Raw genomic sequence first — 24,594 nt, 5'->3', positions numbered from 1 at the left:
TAACCCTTCGTTTATAAATTGCTGGTGTATTTGGTTCAATGTAAAGATCACCCGGTAATTACTTAACAAACATAAATCAATCCTAGCTGGTAATAAAATTTCATTCATCATTTTAAAAAAGTCATGATATTTTGATCTTATATAATAGCTTAAAATAGCGTTAAGAAATATATATTTGACAATCCACCACAGGCATTAAAATGTGAGAGTTATAATATATAGACGATAAAAGCAAACTTCTAAACAAAACAACAAAAACAAAAAACTATTTAACCTATCTATTACACGTATTTTATATTCTCCTATATACATACAATTTAGCTTAATACCTACCTAAACCTACTTATCTTTTTACAATATTATGACCAACTGACTATTTTAAAGTCGATGCCAAATGGGTACACCAAGTAAAGGTGCAGCCACTATGAGGAACAATAGGAATAAAGAAACAATGATTGAAAATAAGGAACGTTTCAGGTCCCAGGATCCCCTACCTAGCCAGGATGATTTGATAAATGTTCTAACTAAACAACAAAAAATTACCGTCGCTGACGGGAATCGAACCCGCGATCTCCGTTATGGAGCTAAACGCTTTAACCATTACACAATAGAAGCAGTATTCTACAATATTTCTACAACATTTTTTATACTATAATTAGTGCTTGAAAAGCAAACTGAATAGCTTTTGAACTGAACGACTTCCGATCTTTGAAATTATAACGTTTCCCTCGATTTTCTCCCCTTCCTCCGAACAGATTTCGATTCTAACCAAATTAAAACTTATTGCCCACACTCTTGTTGCTTGTGAATGTTGGTTTTGAAGTTAATTTGTAATTATTCACATTGTACTATTATAAAAATAGATGTATGGCACCTACAGGGAAATGTATTTATAAAATAGACGTGAAATAAGCTCTATTTCAAAAACAAAAAGCCCCTTTTATTTTATATCAAGTTTTTCTACTCTTTGATTACAGTGGTAAATTATTGAAACATGTATCAATAAATAAATATAGTTTTATTTTATGAACAGCCTACATGCTGTCTCTTGATATGCATCAATTGAATTCAAATCCTATTGTTTATAATGATGTCCAATTGCGTTGGCCGTTTTCCACCAGAGTAGCCAATTAGATGGACAATTGCCAACAGCTCGAGCTTGAGTAGGTCATCGTGTTAAATATCTCAGAGCAACGGGCCAAGAACTGACTAATGTTTTTTCATTCCTCGTCCTTACAAGCCGAGCTAGGCAAAATAATGTTGTGTTTTAATTAAAATGCAAGTACCAAAATATAATCTAACATGCATTTAAAATACATACGAAATACAAAATATTTGTATGTAAAGAACATTAAATATAAAGTTAAAATACAAATTACAGAATACAGTCAGAAGTTAGGTTATGTAAATAGCATAGAACTAATCCATCCCGGCCTATTAATCAATAATAAAAAGGGAATTTTCTAACCAACACTAGATTTTTAAATGTAATATCGAAAAACATCCTTGAAGCATGAATAAAATCTGTTAAAGAAAAGAATCTTTCAACGGACTCAACCAAATCAGATCAGCACAAACTTGTGGTATATTGTATGAAGACATATTTAACCGATATCGAAAAACGAATTTAAAAGCAATCTTTTTTAATGCATGCATGTTATTCCTGCGTCAATTATGGACCGATTTTCAAAATTCTTCTTTTATTCAAAAGAGTGCACTTCTGAGGTGGTCTCATTGGAACTTAGTGTGAATCTGATAGGGCAAGACGGCGAAATCGAGCGAAGCGTTAACATTTCATAGGCACGTACAAAATGTTTACATATTTTTATCAAAAACAATCAGACAGATGGTCTTGACGAATTGTGAGTTAGTCTTAAGCTACTATCCTCCTTCACCTCTGCTTGTGAGAAGCCTGGAGACTTTAAAACTGTGCTTTTGAAGAAATGTCAACCATTGGGAAGTGGTTTTATAAATCACTTTATCAATCTTAACTTTATGTTTAGTAGTGGTTATAAAACTTAATATGGATGTACCAATGTTTATCGGAGGACTTTCTTATCGCTAACATTAAATTCCCTCGACGGCCAAGTATTTTTGATATCTGCTATACCATAGATGCAAAAAGGAAGGAAATTTCGTAAACACGGCTTATTATGCGAGCAATGATTTTGATGAATTTTTGATGAATCCATGAAAATGCTTTGCTGTGTTTGTGCTGTATCGTACTAGATTTTAAACGCATTTTCTACCATTACCATTTCAGTTTTCAGTATACCAAAATATATTGAAATCAATTCAAAAGTATTTGAAGTCGGTGCCGAACCCAAAAATTCCAAAAATAATTATTTAATTTTGTGATACATACAAAACATTAAATTACCAACAAAACAAATCTAAATTAAAATAACTTTGGGTTCAGCAGCAATTTCAAAGTAATCGGTTGGTAGTAGTTAAAATAATATTGTAAATTTATAAATAGGTTTATGTAGGTATTAAGCTATATTTTGTCTAAATAGTGGAATATAAAATACGTATAGTAGTTATTTTTATTTAGTTATTACAAGGATTATTATGTACATATTTTATTTTTGAACCTTTTTTTGGTGTTAAAAATCTAAGTTTAATTATTTTTTATCTTTTAGAGAGTTCCTTATTTTATTTTTTGAAGTCGGTTCAAATTTTTTATTAAAAATATTTTATCTGAAATATTTTAAAATTTGATCAAAGGACTAAGTTAATTCACCTATTTCGAATCCTTCGGAATACATTCTCGATCCAAATGGATATTCAAATAAAAGGCAAGGCAAAAGGCTGTTGAAGTTACGCAATCTAAATTTTTCAAGATGATGGAAAACTTCTCAGCCAGTATATTAAAATCCAACAAAGTTTAGTTCGTAAGTACCCAAAAATGATTGTCCTCATCGTAAGAATCAATTAGATTTAATGAATCAAATGTCTCATTTGTCAAAAAATTAATTGTAATAATGATTCGTCAACAAAAAACCGAATGGAGGACTCCAAATATAAATAATTTGTTCCAGACCTGTGTAATTTAGATTAATTATTAGCAATTCTAACTACATTGGATTGTTAAGGTATACAACATTTATGCCGATTTTTCTGAAATATGTTCAATTTGATCAAAGGACTAAGTTAATTTACCTATTTCGAATCCTTCGGGATAAATTTCCAGTCCTAACGAACATTCAAATTTAAGGCAAGACTGTTAAAGTTACGCGATCTAAATTTTTCAAGCAGATAAAACGTTCTCAGTCAGCAAATTAAAATCCAACAAAGTTTCGTCCAACTTAAACCCATTAGCCTAATTAAATAGCCAAAAATGATTGTCTTCATCGTAAGAATCAATTAGATTTAATGAAGCAAATGTCTTATTTAGCGAAAAATTCATTGTAATCATAATTTGTAAACAAAAAAAAATACCGAACGAAGGATTAGAAAAATAAATTGTAATTATCCGATAGAGCTCTAAAAAAATTACGGCCGAAAAAAAGGTATATTAAAGTAACATGAGGAACGATGATGCTTTGGAGGGGTCGGAATTTATTGTAATAATAATTTGTCAATAAAAAAAACCAAATGGAGGACTCCAAATATAACAAATTTGTTCCAGACCTGTGTAATTTACATTAATTATTAGCAATTCTAACTATATTGGATGATTCAGTTATAAAACATTTATGCCGATTTTTCTGCAATATGTGACAATTTAATCAAAGGACTAAGTTAGTTCACCTATTTCAAATCCTTCGGGATAAATTTCCAGTCCTAACGAACATTCAAATTGAAAGCAAGACTGTTGAAGTTACGCGATCTAAATTTTTCAAGCAGATCAAAAAGTTCTCAGCCAGCAAATTAAAATCCAACAAAGTTTCGTCCAACTTAAACCTATTAGCCTAATTAAATTGCCAAAAATGATTGTGCTCATCGTAAGAATCAATTAGATTTAATGAAGCAAATGTCTTATTTACCGAAAAATTCATTGTAATCATAATTTGTAAACAAAAAAAAAATACCGAACGAAGGACTAGAAAAATAAATTGTAATTATCCGATAGAGGGAAAAAGGGATATTAAAGTAACATGAGCAACGATGATGCTTTGGAGGGGTCGGAATTTATTGTAATAATATTTTGTCAACAAAAAAAAAACCAAATGGAAGACTCCAAATATAACTAATTTGTCCCAGACCTGTGTAATTTACATTAATTATTAGCAATTCTATGTATATTGGATGATTCAGTTATAAAACTTTTATGCCTATTTTTCTGAAATATGTGACAATTTAATCAAAGGATTAAGTTAGTTCACCTATTTCAAATCCTTCGGGATAAATTTCTGGCCCTAACGAACATTCAAATTGAAGGCAAGACTGTTGAAGTTACGCGATCTAAATTTTTCAAGCAGATAAAAAAGTTCTCAGCCAGCAAATTAAAATCCAACAAAGTTTCGTCCAACTTAAACCCATTAGCCTAATTAAATAGCCAAAAATGATTGTCTTCATCGTAGGAATCAATTAGATTTAATGAAACAAATGTCTCATTTAGCGAAAAATTCATTGTAATCATAATTTGTCAACAAAAAATATACCGAACGAAGGACTAGAAAAATACATTGTAATTATCCGATAGAGCCCTATAAAAATTACGGCCGAAAAAAAAACAAAAGGGATATTAAAGGGAGATGAGGAACGATGATGCTTTGGAGGGGTCGGAATTTATTGTAATAATAATTTGTCAACAAAAAAAAAAAAGAATGGAGGACTCCAAATATAACTAATTTGTTCCAGACCTGTGTAATTTACATTAATTATTAGCAATTCTAACTATATTGGATGGTTCAGTTATAAAACATTTATGTCGATTTTTCTGAAATATGTGACAATTTAATCAAAGGATTAAGTTAGTTCACCTATTTCAAATCCTTCGGGATAAATTTCTGGTCCTAACGAACATTCAAATTGAAGGCAAGACTGTTGAAGTTACGCGATCTAAATTTTTCAAGCAGATAAAAAGTTCTCAGCCAGCAAATTAAAATCCAACAAAGTTTCGTCCAACTTAAACCCATTAGTCTAATTAAATAGCCAAAAATGATTGTCCTCATCGTAGGAATCAATTAGATTTAATGAAACAAATGTCTCATTTAGCGAAAAATTCATTGTAATCATAATTTGTCAACAAAAAATATACCGACCGAAGGACTCGAAAAATAAATTGTAATTATCCGATAGAGCCTAATAAAAATTGCAGCTGAAAAAAAAAACAAAAGGGATATTAAAGGAAGATGAGGAACGATGATGCTTTGGAGGGGTCGGAATTTATTGTAATAATAATTTGTCAACAAAAAAAAAAACGAATGGAGGACTCCAAATATAACTAATTTGTTCCAGACCTGTATAATTTACATTAATTATTAGCAATTCTAACTATATTGGATGATTCAGTTATAAAACATTTATGCCGATTTTTCTGAAATATGTGACAATTTAATCAAAGGACTAAGTTTGTTCACCTATTTCAAATCCTTCGGGATAAATTTCCAGTCCTAACGAACATTCAAATTGAAGGCAAGACTGTTGAAGTTACGCGATCTAAATTTTTCAAGCAGATCAAAAAGTTCTCAGCCCGCAAATTAAAATCCAACAAAGTTTCGTCCAACTTAAACCCATTAGTCTAATTAAATAGCCAAAAATGATTGTCCTCATCGTAGGAATCAATTAGATTTAATGAAACAAATGTCTCATTTAGCGAAAAATTCATTGTAATCATAATTTGTCAACAAAAAATATACCGACCGAAGGACTCGAAAAATAAATTGTAATTATCCGATAGAGCCTAATAAAAATTGCAGCTGAAAAAAAAAACAAAAGGGATATTAAAGGAAGATGAGGAACGATGATGCTTTGGAGGGGTCGGAATTTATTGTAATAATAATTTGTCAACAAAAAAAAAACGAATGGAGGACTCCAAATATAACTAATTTGTTCCAGACCTGTATAATTTACATTAATTATTAGCAATTCTAACTATATTGGATGGTTCAGTTATAAAACATTTATGCCGATTTTTCTGAAATATATGACAATTTAATCAAAGGATTAAGTTAGTTCACCTATTTCAAATCCTTCGGGATATATTTCTGGTCCTAACGAACATTCAAATTGACGGCAAGACTGTTGAAGTTACGCGATCTAAATTTTTCAAGCAGATAAAAAAGTTCTCAGTCAGCAAATTAAAATCCAACAAAGTTTCGTCCAACTTAAACCCATTAGCCTAATTAAATAGCCAAAAATGATTGTCTTCATCGTAGGAATCAATTAGATTTAATGAAACAAATGTCTCATTTAGCGAAAAATTCATTGTAATCATAATTTGTCAACAAAAAATATACCGAACGAAGGACTCGAAAAATAAATTGTAATTATCCGATAGAGCCTAATAAAAATTGCAGCTGAAAAAAAAAACAAAAGGGATATTAAAGGAAGATGAGGAACGATGATGCTTTGGAGGGGTCGGAATTTATTGTAATAATAATTTGTCAACAAAAAAAAAACGAATGGAGGACTCCAAATATAACTAATTTGTTCCAGACCTGTATAATTTACATTAATTATTAGCAATTCTAACTATATTGGATGGTTCAGTTATAAAACATTTATGCCGATTTTTCTGAAATATATGACAATTTAATCAAAGGATTAAGTTAGTTCACCTATTTCAAATCCTTCGGGATATATTTCTGGTCCTAACGAACATTCAAATTGACGGCAAGACTGTTGAAGTTACGCGATCTAAATTTTTCAAGCAGATAAAAAAGTTCTCAGTCAGCAAATTAAAATCCAACAAAGTTTCGTCCAACTTAAACCCATTAGCCTAATTAAATAGCCAAAAATGATTGTCTTCATCGTAGGAATCAATTAGATTTAATGAAACAAATGTCTCATTTAGCGAAAAATTCATTGTAATCATAATTTGTCAACAAAAAATATACCGAACGAAGGACTCGAAAAATAAATTGTAATTATCCGATAGAGCCTAATAAAAATTGCAGCTGAAAAAAAAAACAAAAGGGATATTAAAGGAAGATGAGGAACGATGATGCTTTGGAGGGGTCGGAATTTATTGTAATAATAATTTGTCAACAAAAAAAAAACGAATGGAGGACTCCAAATATAACTAATTTGTTCCAGACCTGTATAATTTACATTAATTATTAGCAATTCTAACTATATTGGATGGTTCAGTTATAAAACATTTATGCCGATTTTTCTGAAATATATGACAATTTAATCAAAGGATTAAGTTAGTTCACCTATTTCAAATCCTTCGGGATATATTTCTGGTCCTAACGAACATTCAAATTGACGGCAAGACTGTTGAAGTTACGCGATCTAAATTTTTCAAGCAGATAAAAAGTTCTCAGCCAGCAAATTAAAATCCAACAAAGTTTCGTCCAACTTAAACCCATTAGCCTAATTAAATAGCCAAAAATGATTGTCCTCATCGTAGGAATCAATTAGATTTAATGAAACAAATGTCTCATTTAGCGAAAAATTCATTGTAATCATAATTTGTCAACAAAAAAAAAACAAAAGGGATATTAAAGGAAGATGAGGAACGATGATGCTTTGGAGGGGTCGGAATTTATTGTAATAATAATTTGTCAAATGGAGGACTCCAAATATAACTAATTTGTTCCAGACCTGTGTAATTTACATTAATTATTAGCAATTCTAACTATATTGGATGATTCAGTTATAAAACATTTATGCCGATTTTTCTGAAATATATGACAATTTAATCAAAGGATTAAGTTAGTTCACCTATTTCAAATCCTTCGGGATAAATTTCTGGTCCTAACGAACATTCAAATTGAAGGCAAGACTGTTGAAGTTACGCGATCTAAATTTTTCAAGCAGATAAAAAGTTCTCAGTCAGCAAATTAAAATCCGACAAAGTTTCGTCCAACTTAAACCCATTAGCCTAATTAAATAGCCAAAAATGATTGTCTTCATCGTAGGAATCAATTAGATTTAATGAAACAAATGTCTCATTTAGCGAAAAATTCATTGTAATCATAATTTGTCAACAAAAAATATACCGAACGAAGGACTCGAAAAATAAATTGTAATTATCCGATAGAGCCCAATAAAAATTACAGCTGAAAGAAAAAACAAAAGGGATATTAAAGGAAGATGAGGCACGATGATGCTCTGGAGGGGTCTGAATGATGAAAAAATCATTTGTCAGGAGTCGGAGGCCTGGTGAGCGTTGGCGCTGAAAATTTGCGCTGACACGCTTCGGGGTTTCGAGAAACTTTCAGTGCACCTCGCGCGCTAACGGGCAGCGCCGGGAAAATCTGATCCCGAGTCCGCTGACTATTTCCATAGTGGAAAACTTCGACTGTCGGTTCGAGGAATTGTTTTGCGAAAGTTTGGATTTTTCCTTGGTTTGACTTGATATGAAATTGTGAATGGAAATATGTGATGTAGTTTATGTTTTAAGTAAGTAGATAGTTTCTCTGTTTTAAACAAGTTGAGTTACCGTTCTTCTTCAAAATAAACATGTAAATATTTACAAATAAATACTAAACAAATTTTTCGACGAGTAAAAAAAACTCATTACAAATCTCCCATGGTTTCATAATTTTTTATATTATAAATTAAGTGTGAACAACATAAGGTTTAAAAATAATATTATAATAAGTTACAAATATTTTCTTACATTTTATAAATTCGTGTATCAATTCCAAATAGTTTAAAAACCGTATTAACATAATAAACATTAAAGGAAATTAATAATTTATTATATAGTTTAATAAAAACACTATAATATTTATCAGGAATATCTTATTCATTTGTATTTTTATGTTAAATACTGTAAGAACCATATTAATGCTCGGTAAAATCGTATCAATAAACATTAAAGAAAGTTAACAAATTATTTTAATTATTAATTATATAAATTTATAAAATATAATACTAATTAAGAATATTTTTTAATATATGCTTTTTTGCCTTGTTAAGGAATAAAAATTATTTAATAAAAATTATATGCCAGTTATAATGAACCTAATTTCTTTATGATTTTCTTTTGAAGATATAGTTATACATTATTCGGACTTTTTAAAATTTATCAACAATTTGTTTCTATGCAACAATCATATTTAATAAATATATTAATAACAATATGAAACATATGATATTATTTCAATTATTTAATAAAAAATGATTGATTAACAAAAATATTATTTTATAAATTATTTACGAAAATATATGTCTGGTTTACTATTTTACTGTAAATTGTTTAAAAAGTTTATAATCTTCTTAGTACCAAAAAGTAAAAAAATGTTTAAAAATGAATTAAAATTTGATATAACATTTGAATAAATTTAAAAATAAATAACAATTATAGTGACCTAGTATTTTACAGTTAATAATTTAAAATGTAAGTTACTCTAGAATTATAAAGCATATATTTACAATGGTAAAATATCAGTTATAATTTGTGTTTAAATTCAAACATAATACACTAAACATTGGTTTATTAGACTAGTTAGCTTAATAATTCTAATTTCTCTTATATCTATCTCTGCATATATAGTGTATATTATAATTAGTTCAACTAATATAATATACTTTAGTAATTTATTAATTTAAAAAAGTACTTCAATTAGTTAAAAATTAAGTTATCGAACGAAACTTTTTGAAATTCGGAGTTAATGTAATAATATTGGAATTTAATTACTTATTAAAATAATACATCATCATGTTCAAATTGTTAACACATTACATTTTTGCCTAATATTTTTTTTGTAATATATTTTGTTTAGTTTTAAAAGTTATTGTTTTAATATTTCAATTAACTTAATTTTCCAACATATTTTTATATTCTAATTACTTCTCATATATATATATATATATACATATATATATATATATATATATATATATATATATATATATATATATATATATATACGATAAATAATTTATTTTAATAAGATTAGTTGTGCTTAAAATATCTATGCACGTCACGCCTTTGACATTAAATTAACTATGTAAGTTATCTATATAATAGCTTCACTATTACTAATAAAAATGTATACATGAGGATAATAAGTATTTTATAGCTAATAAAATTCATAATTATTACATTAGACCTATAACGAGTGCCTTTAATGACTTCAAGTTAGTTAAAAATATTACGAATACCGACAAAGTAAAATATATACATAACAATGTTGTTAAGGTAAAACTCCTGTGGTCTTCAATTAATTAGTTCCTTAAGTATATAGTTAAAAATTAGGTCCTTTTATAGTTTTATTTAAATCACTTAAATTAAGGAGACAATGTTGAATAAACAATACAGAAAATGACAGAGGGCTTAACAGGTATATTAAACTAGTATTGTTTAAACCTCTTGAACTCCGTTCAGTCTGTTGAATAATCCTATTGTTAGAGTAGCAGATGTTTAGAATGGAGAGTTTCAAGAAGGAGAAAGCCTATGACAGTTTCAATTAAATTTCCAATGATGTGAATTAAGCTACGAGCTATGTTAAAAAAGTTTAAACAGTTAATACATTTTATAATTATTTTGATGAATGTTTCATGTTTGGTAACATAAAATGGGGTTTTCCAATAAGGGTGGAAATAGACTGAAATTGATTGGAACAAACTCCATATAGGGTAATAACATTTTTTGTACTGTAAAAGATTCATGTATGCCATTGTGTATAAATATTTTAAAAATTTTATAGTATAGTTTTTATAGTACCGTTAGCAGTATAAATTTCGGCAGTTATAATTTACATGTCGATTTATTCAGTAAGTAATCTCCTTTGTAAAATATCTTTTTTTACGCATTGCACTGCTATTACTTATATTTACTTCATTAACAAATCCACTTGGATGCATAGACATTCTTTATAAGGACTTAACGCCAACTTTTTCAGTTAAACTAGTTATGAGTTTTAGAAGGATATCACGCTGGATCATATCATTAGAAACGTAGTGTAAAGCTCCGACTATAGCACGAACTGTTTGTTTAGGGAACGTCGAATGATGACTATATTAGATTAGCTAGAAGTACTCCATCAATGTTATCCCTAAGTCTAAATGGGCCTAAGCCGTGATCTGTACAGCACTATCTTGTTAACTAAAAATAACTTCCAATAAGATAACTTAAGATGAGGCAATACTTTTGGTTTGGTTGTTTTCGTTTATCAAATATGTCCTCCTTTCAGTTTTTAGCACTTAGATATGCATTTATTTGGCTCAGAAGTCTTTCTATTTGTTTTATAGATTAGTATTTATTGTGAAATCCAATCTCATTGATGTTCAGTTATAATATTTCTATATTTAACTATTGTGTTAAGCCTTTTGACATACAGTTTCGCAAAAACATTTGGGATTACAGATAATAAATTTATTGGCCAGTAGGAGCTGACCTTTTCTGTTTATTATTCAAGTTTGAAAATCCAATAAAAATCTAGGGATGTTCACTCGAAAAATTGCATTGAATATAAACGTTATTAATTTTGTACATTTTTCTGGGAATTCTTGCAGAATATTTCCAGTTGCTAGATATTTCTTGCGCCCAGTTTACATCATTACCATATGTTTAGCTTCTTTCATAGTAGATTTTTCATTGGATTAATCTATTTGAAAAGAAAATTTAGAGTGTCGGGCATTTTTATTTTCTAATCCATAGATATCTCGGATGGGAATGGTTTAAGTACGTTTTTTAAATAATGAGAATAATTTTCAGACTTTTCTGCCCCTTGCCGAATTATTATCATGATTTTTGACGCGTGAGTGCGTCATGCGTCATGCGGTTGAGTCTTTTGAGTTTTTATTTAAGATGATTTACCGTAGCGTTTGCGAACTAGTACGTAATGACGAGTCCAGCAGGACCTTCATCTCTTCCACCACCATATCGTGAAATTTGAATTAAGAATAATAAAATATTATCGTTAAGATTTTGAAGGAATATAGACCACTGACAACTCTGGATCAAAATTCACAGGAAGCAGTAACTTTTCACCGATGTATTGCCTCTTAGTGAATTTCGCGTGAGTTGTTATAGATTCAACGGTAACGTCAATGTTTTTGGTCTAGCTCGTGTCCTTTGACGTTTTGATGTTGGTTATTCGTTATGTATCATGCAATGACTATTTCACATCAGACTCTTGAATATGACAGGAAACATTCAATGCATCATTTAGTAGTACAATCACCTAATTTAAGTGTGGCCACCAAATTTAAAGTATTCCTAAATAATGTTGTGTTTATTATATTTATCACTCTAATGGACGACGCCATATTCAAATTCATGTATGACTATACTTATTTTTAATGCTAATAATCATTTTCATAATTTGTATATATTTTTATCATGATTTACTATTTTTATAGAATTTACAGCTATTGTATATATTTTCATGTATACTTTTATACATTTTACTAGTCATGAAAATATAGTTAGTAGTGTAGTGATCAAGGTGATACAACGGTCATCCTGCTGATGCGATAGTGGAGAGTTCGAATCCTACCCAGGGTATGGACGTTCTATTTACAAATAGGTCCATAAAATCTAACAAGAAAAAACCAACATAGTTAAATGTGTAATCAGGCGGTCTAAGACCAGATGTCTTTTTCTACTAGTTCACATAAAACCTTACCAATAAAGGACATTCTAAAACAAAATTAAAATGCTATTATTATTTTAAATATTATTCTGTTCATTATCTTCTGTATATATATATATATATATATATATATATATATATATATATATATATATATATAATAAATTTGTAATTTGTAATTTGTAAAGGTAAAAAGCTGGATCTACAAACTAGTATATACTCTATGTATAGAGTGTACAAATCTGCCTTGTATATTTATTACACTGTCCTAAAACTTATACTTATGTATAAAGATAAGCATTAACGCTATTTTCCTCTGGTATCGATTTTGTAATTGTTTATCGATTAGTACGTTAAAAATACACTCGACAAATTCACACATATGTTGCAACTAGTTAATAAATCTGCTAATGATTGATATTTCTGAACTTTACTAAGAAAACACCTTTTTATTTTTTTATATATGAGATCGATATACACGCGATCGATTTTATAAATAGAAAATTTGGCAATTTTATAAATAAATCACTTTGGAACCTCATAAAAGAACTAAACTAAGATATATTTATTTTAGTTGTGTACGAGAAACATGTTTTTTGAATACCTTACCTGATCTTACTAGACACAATCTGATTTATAATATATATATTATAAATAATATAATATATATATATATATATATATATATATATATACTATGTGTTCTTATATTAGTTGATTTATAATTTGTGTTTTGTGAGTTTTAGATAGGAACGATTTAAGAAAGGATTAATTAATTATTTTATACACTCATAACCCATAAAAGATATTTTTTAAAATAATATCAATAATCAAAAAAGAATTCAATCAAATTATAAATTTAATTATATCTGACAAATGACTCAATATCTATGATATCTCTAGCGAATTTCATTCATTTGTTATCATATATGTTAAACATTAAATTGTTAAATCATTAAGTATTTGTTCTGTGTTTTTAGCAAATTAAGTTAAGTGTTTGAATGCTATATTTTGAATATAGTTTGAATTTAAGTTATTATAATTTTATAACTCAGGAATACGTATTGGTGTATTTATCTCACACTCGTCTTGCTTGTAAATTAGTCCAAGTACAAATGAAATGTAGTAATAAATTAATTTATTATTAAGATTGTACTAAGCATATTTGAAAAAGATGTTATCGAAGGCGAAAAATTCAATTAATCTCTTTATTACTAATAACTAATATAAAATATGCTAATAACTAATATTAATATTAATAAAAATAACATAATATTATTAGTAATGATATTCATATTAATATATCTAGTTAGTCAATTTTAATAACTTTAAATTATTAAATTTTAACATATTTAACCATACATTTTTTCTCACACAAAAAAAAGATTGAAACATTTGTTTTATTTTAGTTTTTCCGTTTCTTTTTATGTATTTCGGCTACTTATGTTATTCCAGTTTGTATATCGCTACTCATTCTTTATAGAGAATAATATTTTCTCTATAAAGTGTATTGGCTCTTGTCGAAGTAAATTTTCTCTTTTTTATATTTCTTGTTCCCTTTTTACCCAACTGAATGTGAATGTATTCGAAGATACATCCCTTTACTCAGATCAGATCTTATGTTTTTATAACCTGAATTAATAAGTCGCAGCAATTGTAAACAGTGGTTTGTAATAAGTTCAAATTACACATATGTAGAAGTAATAGCAGCTCTTTTTTCCTATTTTTCGAGGCCGATTAACTTATGTAAATTTAAAACACTGTCTTTTACCACTAAAATAAAATTCCGCCACTGTAGGACTTATGAGATTTCATGTCGAAAAATTGAAGCAATAAGTAATGCAATGCATTCACAAGCTAAGCTCTTTTGAAGCTAAGTTTCTCTGGGCTATCACCATAATAGTATTTTTCACATATCGGCAATTGTACGTATTCTACTGTCGTTTTATCAGCAATTCACAAATGGAAATTCGGTTCATTACACTAAATTGTATGATCACTGCTAATTCATAAGGACCCCAAATACATATATACATATATATATATATATATATATATATATATATATATATATATATATATATATATATATATATGTTATGGACTACTGCCTTTCAAACTCCGCTCTAGCTTCGTTCAATAACTGTTAGTAGATATATTAATATTTCACCTATTACCTAACATAATATCTTTGTTTATTTCTATTCCTTTCCTAATGCCACTAGTTCTTATAGTTTATTATTTATTACACTTCTAGAGCTCTCTTGTAGTGCTTCAAACAAAAATTGTGTTTGAAAACTGTGTGAAGTTGGAGAAATCAGTTGGGCGAATTTGTTTTTCTAAACTTTTTGTCGTTGAAGTTATATAAGAAATGGTAGAGGAAAAGTTGTACGGCTATTACCAGATTTCTTGAAAACCAGGCGACAATTAATTTACTGAACTAGTTTATATACAGGCACAAGTTAAAATATTTTTGGCATGGCAAGGAAATATTGTAAGTTTCAGCTAAAACATTGTTTTATTTTTATTCCTATAGATAATCCTCCTTGGCTAGATATTTGGTCCAGCGTTTCCCCCACAGTATTTCTTCCTGGAAATGACAAGTTTGGAAGGTTGTGGAAATATTCATCTATGACCTTCTTAACTTTTTCACTAATTGCTCTTTTCCGAGACACCTCTTGCAATTTTGAGAACAGACGGATATGCTAGGGTGTCAGATTAGGGAAATATGGGGTGTTGATGTAACATGTTTTACCCCAAAGTCCGTAGATTTCCCATCGTCAACGCACTTTGGTTTACAGGTGCGTTATCGAAGAAAAGGAAGACGATTTCTCCTTGAAGCTTCGCTGATCAAGTAGGTTGGAGCAATATTCGCCTGTAATTGTTCTACTTATTTCAAGGTAATCAAGTAGCAGGATCTCTTTTGTATGGGATCACAATACACCGACTATGACCTCTCAGATGGGATTGGTTTCGAATGTATTGTCGCTGAACCATCGACTGCTACTGCTTCGATAGTTGTTTCATATCTTACATGTAGTGGTGTACCCATATTTTGATTAGTATTCAACAAATTTGGAACAAAATTTGGAATCTTCGCAAGCTTAATTATCTGTGCAAAATATTTCGTAACCTTTCTCCCGATATCTTTACAGCTTCAGCTATCTAATCCGCCTTCACTTCCCATCACCTCACTGCACTCTTTTTCATAGCTCATATATTTAATTTTTAATGCTTGACATGAACCGCTTGAAGAAGCAATGTTCCCGTAAAAATTTATCAACTTCGAAGGAATTTATTTACCGGTTAATTCGCCCAAAATAAATAATTTTACGATTGCATCTAGTTCATCTGTTTTAGTAGCAAATACTTCAGGAGTCATCTGCCAACATTAGTGTAAACGAACTACTTGGGAGAATAAATTGAAACTGTTTATACGAACTAATGCCTAAATACTAATTATATATGATTTCTGACTGGAACGCAATCTTTGTGTTTGCTTGAGAACTTTTCATCTTATCCTCGTATTAAGGATAACAATATATTCTATTCATGACAATGTCTGAGGAATCAGTAATAACATTCAGAATTTTCGCATTATAATATTACAATAGAATGAATGTTATTTTCTTTAGAATTTTTAAATCACTACATAGTATAAAACAAAGTCGCCTTTTCTGTCCCTATATCCCTATGTGCGCTTAAATCTTTAAAACTATGCAACGGATTTTGATGCGGTTTTTTTCAATAAATAGAGTGATTCAAGAGGAAGGCTTACATGTATAATACATTCATAATATACTAAGGCAACATTGCTAATTTTAGAGGTTTCTAACGTGATGTCGTAAATTAACCTATTTTTTAGGCTTATTTAGCAATTAGCAAAAACGCTGCCTAACCCTACGAGTTAGATCAAATTAATGTACTACAGTATTGTACACCATAAAAAGGTCTACAAAAAAGTCTGCGATGGTATATGTTTATCTTTTAGGGATAACCCACATTAACTATTTTTATTGTTTACTTTTTACGTGAGAAAATGGCTTATTTACGAAGCTATTTTAAGCAATACGGCATTAATCCTTATCGAATTAAGTACCTTAAATACAGTGTGCAATTAATATAGATCAATATGGTTCCTTACAGCATGTAAATTAAACAAATATTTTCGGAGATATTACAAATTTAAAATTTGCGTTTAAAAATGTGTAATGTAATAAAAATTGTATGAATTTAGATATTCCAAAGATAGCAGGAAATCTTCATAGTAAGTATAGGGGAAGAGGAATTGTTTTACTCCAAATTTAATGCGTGCAGGCCAAGGGCAGTAATGAATGAACCAAAAATACTGGATCGATTTTAATCATGTTTTCATTGAGTGACATAGGCATATATATTTTATGCCCGTGCAAAGTCGGAGCGGGCCGCTATGTTTTTATATACAACGTTCATATTTTTTCTGTAGTGTATTTAATTTAGTATCAGCATTGCACCCATGCGAAGCCGGGGCGGGTCGCTAGTTTTAAATATAAAACAACAACGATCAAAAACTATGTCTGTAATTTTTGTTATATTTTGAATTCAGATAGGGTAACCCATTTTGCAAATAAACAGTCCACTCATCTACGTACTACAGTAATTAAATTACCCGATATACAAGATGCTGAGAGGCCTTTTTGATATAACTATATTTTAAGACAAATAGGAAACTTTGATCTTAGACTAAACACTTAAACGTAAACTAAAGTTTACTATGTGGTTGTTTTGCAAGCGCGTGTTCTGCCAAACAAGGTTTCTTTGCTCAGGCTTTGTCTTAAACGATACATGTGCTCTTTCAACCATACGTTCGATTTAAAATTAGTTTTATTTAACGCTATTCTGATTCCAGATACATGTACCTTAATTATACCTTGATTAAAACTATTATACAATTGTGTGCTACATCTCTAGTTCTATTTAATTAACATTAGTGATTTAACGTGGATGATTTAATTCGAATTTTCTTTACTAGTTAATAAAATAATGTTTTGAGTGAAACGAGAACACAAGAAGTCAGCACAACAGAACATCAGCTATTTCTGACTATCACAGGCTAGAAATTTTAAAGTTTTTTGTTAAACCCATTTTATAATATAGGTTAATTGAAAAGTCCCCTGCCTACCATAGTAAAACACATTTGTTGCAAAATTTTTTTTATTCAACATAATTCCCTTCAAGGGTGATACACTCATTATAGCGACGAACTTTTCGGTGCCATTTTTGTAGTATGATTTGTTCTTCGCTTCAAAATAGGCCCCAGTTTCGGCGATCACCTCTTCATTCGAAGAAAATTTCTTCCCAGCAAGCATTCTTTTAAGATCTAAGAACAGGAAATAGTCGCTGGGAGCCAGATCTGGAGAATACGGTGGACGATGAAGCAATTCGAAGTTCAATTCATGGATTTTTGCCATCGTTTTCACTGACACAGTGCATTGTCTTGGTAAAGCAGCACTTTCTCTTTTGTCAAATGTGGCAATTTTTCGGCGATTTCGTCCTTCAAACGGCTCATTAGTGCTACGTAATAGTCGCCATTGAAGGTCCTTTCTTTTTTAAGGTAGTCAATGAAAATTATTCCATGCGCATCCCAAAATACAGACGCCATAATCTTACCAGCCAACTGTTGCGTTCTCCCAAGCTTTGCTCCCACGTCCACTCGGATGACTGTCGATTGGACTTCTGAGTGAAATGATGGAGCCATGTTTCATCTATTGTCACATATCGATGCAAAAAATTGGGTTTATTACGCTTGATCATCTTCAAACACTGCTTCGAATCATCAACTCGTCGTTGTTTTTGGACAAAAGTAGCTCGCGCGTCACCCACTTTGCACAGAGCTTTCTCATACCTAAATATTCGTGAATGATATGCTGTACACGTTCAGTTGATATCTTTAGAGTGTCTGCTATTTCATTCAGTTTCAACATATGGTCATTCAAAATCATTTTGTAGATTTTTTAAATGTTTTCTTCAGTAAGAACCTCTTTTGGGCGTCCACTGCGTTTACCGTCTGGCTTCATTCAAAATGCTGTAATTCGTAAACTAATGATCCGATAGCTGGCCATTTATGTTTCAGGCCGGAGTCGTTTCAATTAACTTGTTTCAGTAGAATAAAAGTTGTCTGCATATTTATACAAATAGACAAAACAAATTAAGGTAAAACAACGAACAATACTTGGTCTAAATCACAACATAACTAACCAGAAATGCTCCCTAAAAGTTTTTCGCTAACCTGTTCAGTTATATAGGGAATTTACAACAAAAACACGAAACTTTTAGAGGCCGATCTCCAAACCCTAACCAGATTACGTTCGCTGAAGTCCCCTCGAAAATCTAAACACGAACATTAACGACGTCTAAAATATCCCGAACACTAAAGTAACATCGGACGTCAGAAATAGTTAATACGGCATCTGATGGAATAATAAAAGCGATTCCCGCACGGTAAAACCGTTCCGTCAAATTCCCGTTCGATAAAACAGGACTCTTACGCTAACGACAGCACTCATCGCTCGTTCAGCGACGATCTTTGGAATGTAAAAATACGTTTTTATAGCGGTTGGCGATAAGTGTTTTTATTTTATCATTTATTCACCTGGAGGGCTGTCGAAGGATTTACATATTTAAACAGGCGTGATTCAAATATTTCGATTTCATGTATTTTAAGTGTATTCTAATTTCAATATTCAACAAAATTTCTTTTTTCAACTTGATTTTTGCTATAAGGTGCTTTCATGTAATTCGACTATTGTTTCACTTAAAAAAAATTAGAGAAAAAATGGTACTTTTCGGTATATTTGTTATAACTTTACAATACCGTGTCGACATAGTTAAAGATGCTCGATTGGCAGTGATCAAATCATCAGGCCCTTGATATACAACCAAAAGCCATTCTTTTATTTAAATCTTCTTTTATTTTAGTTGAATATCCGAAATAACCTAGAAGAAAAAATTATAATTGGTAGTGATTTAAATGTAAATATATAAGATGGGGTTTAGAATGACTAAAACTAAAGTCAATCAACTTCATAAAGCTTCTGTTTAGCTAAATGTAGTTATATATCAATTGAAAAACTAACTTATTTGCCGACTGATTCAGGGAAAATCCCAGAATTATTAGATTCCTTTATAGTTAGAAACATAAATTCCAACAATATGAAAGTCGAAGAAAACGTTGACCTAAGTTCAGATTACACGCCAGTGACTCTAATACTGAATGAAAACATATTAAGATAAACAATTTCCAATGTTAACAATCGAGAGAACAGGTTGGGAAGAATTTGCTGAAAAATATATCAATTAAATTCAACTAAATATACCCCTTTAGACCGATTATATTTTAAATCAGGAAAATTCGTTGTAGATATAGATAGAATTAGTTTGGAGTAATAATTCAGAAATGAAGAGTACAATTGAAGGTAATAATTATCCGAAACAAATCAAGTTAATTGTAGCCGAAAAACGAAAAACAACAGACGGAAAACTACAGACAAAAAAGAACGCCCGAAAGTAAAAATATATTCAATATATTCAAATGATTACAAGTTAAAAACAAATTGCTAAATAACAATCTGGGAAATTTAACAGGTGACAAGGAAACAGATTATTCGCTCTGGAAAGCCATCATGTAAATTATGTAGCTATCAAGAAAAAGCGGAAGTATTTGTTAATCATCTAGAAGAAACCTTGATACCAAACGAAACTTATATTGACTATTACTTCGATTCAGATTATCGACGATTCAGTTAGTCGGATCGAAAGAAGTTGAGGGCTTGTCTAAATAATCAAAGTTATTAAAGTTCGCATGAGTCAAAGGAAATTACTAGGCCATGACTTAATTGCAAGACAATTACCGCAAAACTTACCTAGAAAAGGAATAAATAGCAATTTGATCAACCAAACTCACCAATTGGATCAATGCAGCATTGTCTAAATACATCTAAACATGTAAAACTAAACCAAAACACTGACAGATTCATCAAATGAAATAAGAGAAAGGTTAGACAGTTAGTCAGCTGCATAGAATAACAGATGTAAATGAAGAATTTAGTGAGAGTGGAATGAGTCTATGCAGGTAAAAACAAGAGGAAATCTGGTCTACAATAAAAGAAGCTAAGGCAGGTGTAGCAGCAGAAATTGTATTCGGGACAAGTTTCCGTGCATGTGCAGTTTACGTTTAATTATACCGCAAAAGCACCAATAACAATAACTCAATTTTAACACAATCCTACTTAGCAACAAAGTAAAATATCTAGGAATGAATTTTGATGCAAAACTTTGCTGCAGATGTGTAATGGAAAAGAAAAGAACCGGTGTTCAAATATAGGAAAATGTATTGGTTAATTGGAAGAAAATCACAATGTTCAGTACATAATATATTGTTATTAAACAAAAAAGTGTTAAAACCTATATGGATATACGGAATTCAGGTATGCGGATATTCTGCGAAAAATTATATAAATGCAATACAAGTTTTGCAATTATTTCAAAGTCCCGAGAATTATTAAAAGTGCATCCAGATATTACAGGACTGATTGTTTACACCGACACCTTCAAATACCGCCTATCACTCAGGAAATCGAGAGAACTACAAGAAGACATGACAGACTTCATTCTCATGTCGATGTTGAAGTAATATCACTCTTGGATAAGAGCAGAACAGAATGCAGACTCAAAAGAATCAAACCATTTGATCTTGCGTGGTGTAGTTTAGTGAGGTGCATTTAATAGAGAAACAGAAATATTAATATGTAAATAAATACTATTATACTAGAGACCAAGATAGGGACGATAACTCCTGGATGTATACCTAGATTTATGTTATTGCAAAGATAAATTGTAGGTTTTTCGGCAACTAGTAGTAACAGTGTTTTAAATGAATATTAAAAAAATATGGCAATTGTAGGTTTTAGTTTCAACGATTTAAATGTGGTTAAGTCAGCAGCCTGAAGGACCAGAAAAATAGTCAATGAATTGCATGATTGGCAGGACAAAAATTGATCTCAAACACTCAAAAAACTTTCAGGAGGCTGAGCAACTGTTGAATTAAACTATATAAAGGTAAAAAGTTTGTAGATCTGTATATATGATGGGAAATATCCAAGGGGAATGGATAACGCACGAACGAACATAAAATATTTCGAACACTTTTATCATCAGATTTCATTGCTTGCTATGCAAACGGAGAAGAGTTTTTTGTAAAATATCATGGCTGGTGGTGACAAAAGTACGATAATCTTAAGTGCAAAAAGTCATAGGTTATTGCAAAAGGACTAGCAAGGTAATAGAGAGTAACAGTCACAAGGCCATCCTCTTGTCTGGCTACGCTCTACCATATATTAGAATAATTGTAAAACATATATTTTCGCAGCCCGAATGGGTTGTTCTTCCAATTTTCTAATTACCATTTGTCCAAAGAGAGGGCTTCTTTACACTTTCAGATAGATCGTTTCTAAATCAACTCGTTCTTCCGACAAGGTATCGCCAAAACAGGAAAAAGTTGTAGATAATTTCACAAAATATTTTGATTATCATCTATTTTATCAAATATTCTTAAGAAATCCCCTTTTAAAATGAAAAAAATGATAAGAATTCATTTTATCACTGTACCAAATTCAAAATATCACATTCATTCATATTATAATTGTCTTTAGAGAGGGGATCTTTGTTTATGTGTTAGGAAATATGGTTTTATCGGAGGTTTCCCACTACGATCGCCCATAGTTCGACCGAGGTGTGAGACGTGTTCAAATATGTTCGACAGTTCGGCTTACATAGGCGAAACCGAGGAAATATTTTGTCGTCCAACTAATGAGACCACTTTTCTGATTGGTTCATTTGAATTTCCCTGCATTTGCTTGGATAATTTCTATAACCCGATTAATAACATAATTTAATAACCATAATAAATGTTTTTAATTTAATTTTTTGTTGCTGTTTGTTTGGTTTTCTCCACTCTGACGTATATCGTACAATTTAATCGTTTTAATTATCCGTTCCACAATTTTAACAATAACGTTGTACAAATAATTATAACTTGCCTCAATGTATGTTTGTGTTGAACAAGTAAGTAACATATTATCAGACACATACTTTCATCTGTGCTGCTCTGCTTTCAGTATGAGGAAAAAAAGATAGAAACTTAAAACATCTTGTTTCAATTGATGTACTAAAGAAACATGAAAAAGGGAAAAGGTTTTTGATTAGATTTGCCATGGGATATGTTGTGTTTTCAATTATATTCCAGCCTTTATATATTCACTTATATATTTATATTTTAGATTTTTGATATTTTATAATATTTGTACTTCTATGTAATATTTTATATAATATTATATAATATAATAAATTGTTATAATATATAATATAATTATATAATATTTTAATAAATTGTTTTGAAGAATTACATTTGGGTTTTATTTCAAACTAGCGACCCGCTCCGGCTTCGCACGGGTGCAATGCTGATACTAAATTAAATACACTACAGAAAAAATATGAACGTTGTATATAAAAACATAGCGGCCCGCTCCGACTTTGCACGGGCATAAATTATATATGCCTATGTCACTCAATGAAAACATGATTAAAATCGATCCAGTATTTTTGGTTCATTCATTACTGCCTTTGGCCTGCACGCATTAAATTTGGAGTAAAACAATTCCTCTTCCCCTATACTTACTATGAAGATTTCCTGCTATCTTTGGAATATCTAAATTCATACAATTTTTATTACATTACACATTTTTAAACGCAAATTTTAAATTTGTAATATCTCCGAAAATATTTGTTTAATTTACATGCTGTAAGGAACCATATTGATCTATATTAACTGCACACTGTATTTAAGGTACTTAATTCGATAAGGATTAATGCCGTATTGCTTAAAATAGCTTCGTAAATAAGCCATTTTCTCACGTAAAAAGTAAACAATAAAAATGGTTAATGTGGGTTATCCCTAAAAGATAAACATATACCATCGCGGACTTTTTTGTAGACCTTTTTATGGTGTACGATACTGTAGTACATTAATTTGATCTAACTCGTAGGGTTAGGCAGCGTTTTTGCTAATTGCTAAATAAGCCTAAAAAAATAGGCTAATTTACGACATCACGTTAGAAACCTCTAAAATTAGCAATGTTGCCTTAGTATATTATGCATGTGTTATACATATAAACCTTCCTCTTGAATCACTCTATCTATTGAAAAGAACCGCATCAAAATCCGTTGCGTAGTTTTAAAGATTTAAGCGCACATAGGGATATAGGGACAGAAAAGGCGACTTTGTTTTATACTATGTAGTGATTTAATTGGTCAGTAGAATGTCACATCAAAGGTTGGTCACGTGATGCCTATGAAACCCTCCACCAATGAAATCCTTTCCTAATAAAATATTTTCTTTACAAGTCCATGTATTTTGTAATTTAAACTAACCAATGAAATGCAGCGAAATGACGTTCTCAGCATTTTTCTGCTGAGACCACGCAAAACAAATCTGAAATTAAATGTATTAAGTTAACACTGTAAATATTACTGTTTTCACCCATGCATCGATGGTTTCTTGCAAAGTTTTCTAATTTGAGTTTTTGTTAAATACGTCGTGACATATATTAGAATATAGATAAAAAATCTCTATCTTGGTCACACTACAACTAATTAAAAGTTACATCGCCGGCTTGGTTGGCGCAGCGATAAATGCGACGGGACGGCCCTTCTACTGTTGCGATAGTCTCGGGTTCGTATCCCGTTCGTATCTGGGGCATGGCCGTAAATTTCTAACGATAAAGAAAATGAGGACAGTCATGCCAGTAAACAGACTGGGTAAGGCCGGATGTCTTCTGGGATGATTTCTAAGTTGGCCACTCGCCAGTCAGTAGGCTTAATGCCAAGGTCCATG

General features: G+C 30.4%; 1 protein-coding gene across 1 annotated transcript in view; it reads left to right on the top strand.

Annotated features, from left to right (window-relative positions):
• Window positions 1-8,381: 8,381 nt before the first annotated feature.
• Window positions 8,382-24,594, top strand: part of LOC143204482 (neuropeptide CCHamide-1 receptor) — a 480,161-nt gene continuing 463,948 nt past the window's right edge. Inside the window, exon 1 of the mRNA XM_076417039.1 lies at window positions 8,382-8,520. The gene's annotated coding sequence lies outside the window, so the exon portion shown is untranslated. The remainder of the gene's footprint in view (window positions 8,521-24,594) is intronic.

Source organism: Rhynchophorus ferrugineus, unplaced genomic scaffold, assembly GCF_030347505.1.
Source record: "Rhynchophorus ferrugineus isolate W39M unplaced genomic scaffold, kcgeb_rfMv2 rfM1, whole genome shotgun sequence".
Taxonomy (NCBI): Eukaryota; Metazoa; Arthropoda; class Insecta; order Coleoptera; family Curculionidae; genus Rhynchophorus; species Rhynchophorus ferrugineus.
Note: the sequence above shows the minus strand (reverse complement) of the source record. Positions and strands in the feature narration are given on the sequence as shown.